The following is a 7,481-nucleotide window of genomic DNA, read 5'->3' as shown; positions in this document are numbered from 1 at the left end:
TGCAGATGACACCAAACTGGGAGGGGTGGCTAACACCCCAGAGGACAGGATCACACTTCAAAACGACCTTGATGGATTAGAGAACTGGGCCAAAACAAACAAGATGAATTTTAACAGGGAGAAATGTAAAGTATTGCACTTGGGCAAAAAAAATGAGAGGCACAAATACAAGATGGGTGACACCTGGCTTGAGAGCTGTACATGTGAAAAGGATCTAGGAGTCTTGGTTGACCACAAACTTGACATGAGCCAACAGTGTGACGCGGCAGCTAAAAAAGCCAATGCAATTCTGGGCTGCATCAATAGGAGTATAGCATCTAGATCAAGGGAAGTAATAGTGCCACTGTATTCTGCTCTGGTCAGACCTCACCTGGAGTACTGTGTCCAGTTCTGGGCACCACAGTTCAAGAAGGACACTGACAAACTGGAACGTGTCCAGAGGAGGGCAACCAAAATGGTCAAAGGCCTGGAAACGATGCCTTATGAGGAACGGCTAAGGGAGCTGGGCATGTTTAGCCTGGAAAAGAGGAGGTTAAGGGGTGATATGATAGCCATGTTCAAATATATAAAAGGATGTCACAAAGAGGAGGGAGAAGCGGACACGGAGCAATGAATCCAAACTACAAGAAAGAAGATTCCACCTAAACATTAGGAAGAACTTCCTGACAGTAAGAGCTGTTCGACAGTGGAATTTGCTGCCAAGGAGTGTGGTGGAGTCTCCTTCTTTGGAGGTCTTTAAGCAGAGGCTTGACAACCATATGTCAGGAGTGCTCTGATGGTGTTTCCTGCTTGGCAGGGGGTTGGACTTGATGGCCCTTGTGGTCTCTTCCAACTCTATGATTCTATGATTCTATGATGGCTGCCGTAAAAGTGCCAAAGTCACCAGATGAAATGCAGTGCTCAATTTCATCCTGAGCATAAGCACATCCAAAAAACACCCACACCATTGTCTGAGTTACTTTCATCTCCACCCTGTGCTCCAGACAATGTCAGCATCAGCCTACTAAAATGCCACGAACCACTCCTTACTGCCTATTCTAAGCGGTTGGCTGTAGATGGTTTGATTAGTCTATCAACAGCTTTTATTTAACTTGTGTTTCCAGGAAGGTCAGTCATCAGCACCAGAGAGGTATTTCTTTCCTTTGAACAACAACAACAAAAAGTTATTTAAACTTTTTTCGGATATCACAGACAAGTCAGCTGGGTTCAGCTTTCATCCAACAGATCATTGGGAAGCAGCCTTTATTTGTTTTGTTCCAAGATCTCTCCCTCTCCACCCCCCCACCCCATCCTTAAGACAAACACCTTTGAATTTATCATTTGGAAGAAAGGAAGGAAGAAAAAGCTGAGCCAAGGATGAATCAGAGCTTATGGTGCTGTTATCAGCCAGCTAGTCCGCTCATTTTCAAGTCTATCCTTTTCACAAATCGACAGCTCCAGATTTCCAAGTCAAATGAAAGGCAGTCCCATCTCAGCACTCTCAGGGTTTATCCATTCTTTCCTTTGCAGAAATCTTCCATTCATGCCTCGAAGAGTTGCATCCATACCACGTGAGTTTACATGGATGGAAGGTGACTCTGGAGGAGACAGGAGGCCCAGAAGAATAAGAAGAAGAAGAGGAGGAGGAGGAGGAGGAGGAGGTGGTTTGGATTTTCTATCCCGCTTTATCACTACCCTAAGGAGTCCCAAAGTGGCTAACATTCTCCTTTCCCTTCCTCCCCCACAAAAAACACTCTGTGAGGTGAGTGGGGCTGAGAGACTTCAAAGAAATGTGACTAGCTCAAGGTCACCCAGCAGCTGCATGTGGAGGAACGGGGAAGCGAACCCGATTCACCAGATTACAAGGCTACCTTTCTTAACCACTACACCACACTGGCTGGGGGAGCAGGCTGTGGTCTTCTTAGTGGGGCATGGCCTTCCACATCACTCCTGATGCCTCTTGAATCTTGCAATCATCCCTCACCTCACAATAAGTTCTAGTGAGGCCTGTGTGCAAGCTATAAACACCCCAATTTCTAATCTCACATCTGCCACAAAGTTTGCTTGAATGGGAAGTTGATGGTGAAGTCCTCTGTGTTCAGACTTTCTTCTCAGAAGGCTCCTGAGCTTTCTCTGAGGGACCTCAAAGCTGAGATAATTATGAGATGAACTGGGGGAGCTCAGGTATAAATGCTAGAAAACAGATTCTGCATGCAACGCAATTTCTTTTTTGAAAGTATTTTGTGCAAATTTCTCCTAGTAGACACATGTTTCTACGCAATTTTCCCTAATACGTTTGCAAACTGTTGTCCTCTAATATAATTCACTTCATATGTTATGTTGTTGTTTAGTTGTTTAGTCGTGTACGACTCTTCGTACCCCATGGCCCAGAGCACGCCAGGCACTCCTGTCTTCCGCTGCCTCCCGCAGTTTGGTCAAACTCATGCTGGTAGCTTCGAGAACACTGTCCAACCATCTCGTCCTCTGTCGTCCCCTTCTCCTTGTGCCCTCCATCTTTCCCAACATCAGGGTCTTTTCCAGGGAGTCTTCTCTTCTCATGAGGTAGCCAAGTATTGGAGCCTCAGCTTCACCAATCGCCTGCCCAATCGCCGCAGCAGCCAACAGCCAGCAGGCCTTGCCGCACCCACCAATCGCCTGCAAAAAGGCCACTGACAATCTCCTCGCGGCAGGCACCAATTGCCCGGCCCACCTCTCCACTATCAGTGTAAAAGACGACTCCCAATTTTTAGCATAATTTCTTAATAAAATAACCTCGTCTTATACATGGAAAAATACAGTGAATATGGAAAGATGTGTAACTGCAAAGGTTATGACAGCCTGGTGACACCATGAAGTCATTTTCCTGGGTTGAGGAATGCAATAGTAGGGATGTGCAAGAAATGCAATTCAGTTTGCATTAGAAGGTGAACCTACCAAATTTGGTAGCAGCTGTGATGGGTGGAGGAAGCTGGAGGAAGCAATGCTTCTGAAGGCCAGTTGCTGGAAACCACAGGAGGTGAGAGCGTTCTTGTGCTCAGATCCGGCTTCCTGGTTTCTCACAAGCATCTGGTTGGCCACTGTAAGAACAGGATGCTGGACCAGATGGGCCACTGGCCTGATCCAGCAGGGCTCTCCTTATGTTCTTACTTTGCACTTTACAAATCAGTGCATGAACTGAAACACAGCCTTCCTTTGAAATCCACACCTTTTGTTTGCATTTCTCCAGCCAAGTAATGTGCACCAAAAACCCCAATATATTGGGGGAAAGTGTGCATCAAAATGTGTATAACTATAACATATCAATAGTGATGTATGGAAGTGAGAGCTGGACCATAAAGAAGGCTGATCACCAAAGAATTGATGCTTTTGAATTCTGGTGCTGGAGGAGACTCCTGAGAGTCCCATGGACTGCAAGAAGATCAAACCTCTCCATTCTGAAGGAAATCAGCCTGAGTGCTCACTGGGAGGACAGATCCTGAAGCTGAGACTCCAAGACTGGCCACCTCATGAGAAGAGAAGACTCCCTGGAAAAGACCCTGACTAAACAACAGGCGATTGGTGGCTTTGTCAACGTGCGTGCGATTGGCTGTGTGCGGGTGAGCGATTTTCGGCAACCCCCCCCCCCAAAAAAAGCTCAACAAGTCTGGGCAACCTCCCCCCATTTTCTCAATTTGGAGTCTTATACATGGGGGCGTGTTATATACTGAAAAATACAGTACTTAGATCACAGAAGGTGTTGGACCATTTCAAGATGACTTCAGTTGTTTTGATGGGGAAATGCAATGACAGCATCTTGTAACAAGCAGTTGCCGTTTGCAAGGATGCATAATATAGACAGCATTGTGCAGCTGTTTTTTATTTTCCTCCGCTTCTCCAAGCTGACCCTACATAAATTTTGGGGGTTTTTGTTGTTTGTTTAAATGGGGGGGGGGGATAAAAGTGAGTGAGAATTAAAAAAGAAAAAAAATACTGTTACCTTACCTTACATTAATACAGTGGTACCTCGGGTTACATACGCTTCAGGTTACTCAGTCCGCTAACCCAGAAATAGTGCTTCAGGTTAAGAACTTTGCTTCAGGATAAGAACAGAAATTGGGCTTTGGAGGCGCAGCAACAGCAGGAGGCCCCATTAACTAAAGTGGTGCTTCAGGTTAAGAACAGTTTCAGTTTCAGGTTAAGAACAAATTAAGAACTTAACCTGAAGCACTCTGGAACGAATTAAGTACTTAACCTGAGGTACCACTGTATACAGATGTGTATATTCTTATTTTATGTGTATTAGGATATGGAGGCAGAGAGGTAAAAATAAACAAAAAAAACCCCTAAGCAACTGAGCAGAATGGAGAACACTGGACTCTCCTCGCCCCCGCCAATCATCAGCTGAATTGCACGAGCCGGTCGCCAAACACATTTGGATTTGATTTGCATCGCAAAGCATCATTTCCCATAACGTTGACTGCTTTCCAACATTTCCAACATTATTTTTCTGGATGATTATTTACTGGTTTTAATGACTGCTGAGAGATGCCGTCTCCCTTGTTTTATGAGTTTACATCCTGGAAGGCAGAATACATTTGTGCGGAATGAATGGAGGCCCTCGGTGATATTTCAAGTGAGGGGGGAGGGAGGCGGTGGTGGAACCTTATGGACTGTGATGCGGTCGAGTAAACAAGACAGATGAAGCAGAGTTTCCATGTCTTGAGAGGCAAAGCGCTGGGATTGTTACGGTCTCGATGTAAAACCTTGGCAAGGCCGAACGATGCAAAGTCTGGCTGGTTGAAAAAGCATCTGCAGTGCAGAACCAGAACTGGTATAGTGGTGCCTCGCAAGACGAAAAGAATCCGTTCCGTGAGTCTCTTCGTCTAGCGGTTTTTTCGTCTTGCGAAGCAAGCCCATTAGTGGATTAGCGGATGAGCGCTATTAGCGGTTTAGCGGCTATTAGCGGCTATTAAAGGCTTAAGGGATTAGCGGATTAGCTGCTAAAGGGCTATTAGCAGCTTAGTGCCTTAGAAAAAGGGCGTGGGGAGCGGAAAAAAACCCCAGGAATCGCAAGACATTTTCGTCTTGCGAAGCAAGCCCATAGAGAAATTCGTCCTGCGAAGCACCTCCAAAACGGAAAACCCTTTCGTCTAGCGGGTTTTTACGTCTTGCGAGGCATTCGTCTTGCGGGGCACCACTGTACCTTTCATTTGCAGCCCCACCTGCTAGTGACAAGGAGATGGTCACCATCCCATTGATCTGCCAGTAGGAATGCTATCATAACTGGCAGGCAGGGTTTCAGGCAGGGGATATTTCCAGCCATACTTGGAGATGGACTGTGAAAGGGCAACCCGAAGGAAGAAATTGAGAAATTGTCCTTGAGGGAAAGGGGGAAAAGAAGCCATCAAGTGAGGCAAAGAACAGCTACCTTGGTCCTTGGCGAGCAGCTGGAGTGTTGGACCTGGGAGATCAGGGTTCGAATCCCCACCCAACTATAAACATCACCGGGTCACCGTTGGGCCAGTCACTGCCTAGGCACCACTGCTATGCAGTGCCGGATTTATGTATAAGCTAAACAAGCTATAGCTTAGGGCCCCACTCTCTTGGGCCCCCCAAAAAAATTAAAGGAAAAAAACCGGGACGTACATTTCCAAAATATAAGATAAAAAACAAATAAAATAAAACCTACATATAGCAAGAGTGTTTTGGGTTGTGTAGGCTCCTGTGATGGAAGTCATGGGCCCCGCCTGCTAGCCTGCTCCCTAAAATATCACTGGTTTGCTCTTTCCTATATATAGGGTGCCTTCATTCTGCATAGACTTCTTAATTGCATTTCAGTTCAACAATTACTTTGATAAAATACATATTTTGTTATGTGCAAATGGCTTTAGATTCCAAGTAGGTCCATAAATTACCATATAGCATATATTCGGCACAAAAAACAGCGACAATTTGTTGTTGACAAAGGACAGCTAGACATAGAAAGGGCCCCATTACCTTCAGTAGCTTAGGGCCTCTTCAAACCTAAATCCGGCCCTGGTAGCATTCATATGAAACCTTCCCATTTCATTTCCATCCTTCCTGAAAGTGACATGTACACCCAGGATATTAAAGGTAAAGGCACCCCTGCCCATACGGGCCAGTCGTGTCCGACTCTAGGGTTGTGCGCCCATCTCACTTAAGAGGCCGGGGGCCAGTGCTGTCCGAAGACGCTTCTGGGTCACGTGGCCAGCGTGACATTGCTGCTCTGGCGAGCCAGAGCCGCACACGGAAACGCCGTTTACCTTCCCGCTAGTAAGCGGTCCCTATTTATCTACTTGCACCCGGGAGTGCTTTCGAACTGGCAGGCGCTGGGACCGAACGATCGGAGCTCACCCCATTGCGGGGATTCGAACCGCCGACCTTTCGATCGGCAAGCCCTAGGCGCTGAGGCTTTTACCCACAGCGCCACCTACGTCCCATACCCAGTATATTAACTATCAGTAAAAGCCACCACCTTCCTGGCAAGGATGGTTTCTTCCATGCACTCTGGAAACAGATTCAGCTTGCTGTGGCTGGGGAAGGGTGAATTGATCCATTTGGATTTCCTGCTTCTCCTTTTCCTAATTTTAAATTCTGTTCCCTACCTTACTTTTCAACATAGTTTTAAAGTGAAATAAATAAAGTAAATCAATATTCTAATGTGAATTTCTCCTAATATACACTTAGCTTTTTGATGCAATCATGCACAGGGGGACGGAGGAATCATCTAATTTTCTTGATCCATTTTGGGGACATTCACAGGGAAACCAAAATGCTTGTTTACAAAGCTATTGTATTACCAATCTTACTATATGCTTGTGAAACATGGACCACTTATAAAGGCCATCTCCAACTCCTCGAAAGATTCCATCAATGGTGTCTCCGATAATTTTTACACATCACTTGGGAAGACAGGCGAACTAATATCAGTGGAAGAAGCAAAGATCACCAGTGTGGAAGCAATGATTCTTCAACATCAACTTCGCTGGACTGTTCATGTTGTATGGATGCCTGATGATCGTCTTCCAAAGCAACTACTCTATTCCGAAATTAAAAATGGAAAGTGCAATGCTAGTGGTCAACAAAAGAGCTTCAAAAACAGTCTCTAGGCAAATCTTTAAAAATGTAGTATAAACACTGACAACTGGGAAACACTGGCCTGCGAACGCTCCAGTTGGAGAACAGCCTTTACCAAAGGTGTCATGGGCTTTGAAGACACTCGAACTCAGAATGCAAGGGAGAAACATGCTAAGAGGAAGGCACACTTGGCAAATCCACACTGTGATCAACTCCCACCAGGGAACTAATGTCCCCACTGTGGAAGGATGTGTGGATCTGGAATTGGCCTCCACAGTCACTTACGGACTCACTGTTAAAACCGTGTTTATAGAAGACAATCTTACTCAGCTATGAGGGATCACCAAAGAAGAAGAAGGTGGTGGGAAGCCTGCAGTCTGGACCTGAACTTTCCCCTCTTGTGATTCCTGGCATTCATCTGGCAT

Source organism: Podarcis tiliguerta (genome assembly GCF_965153285.1).
Source record: "Podarcis tiliguerta genome assembly, chromosome: 12".
NCBI classification, from domain to species: Eukaryota; Metazoa; Chordata; class Lepidosauria; order Squamata; family Lacertidae; genus Podarcis; species Podarcis tiliguerta.
This window is presented reverse-complemented; position numbering follows the sequence as displayed.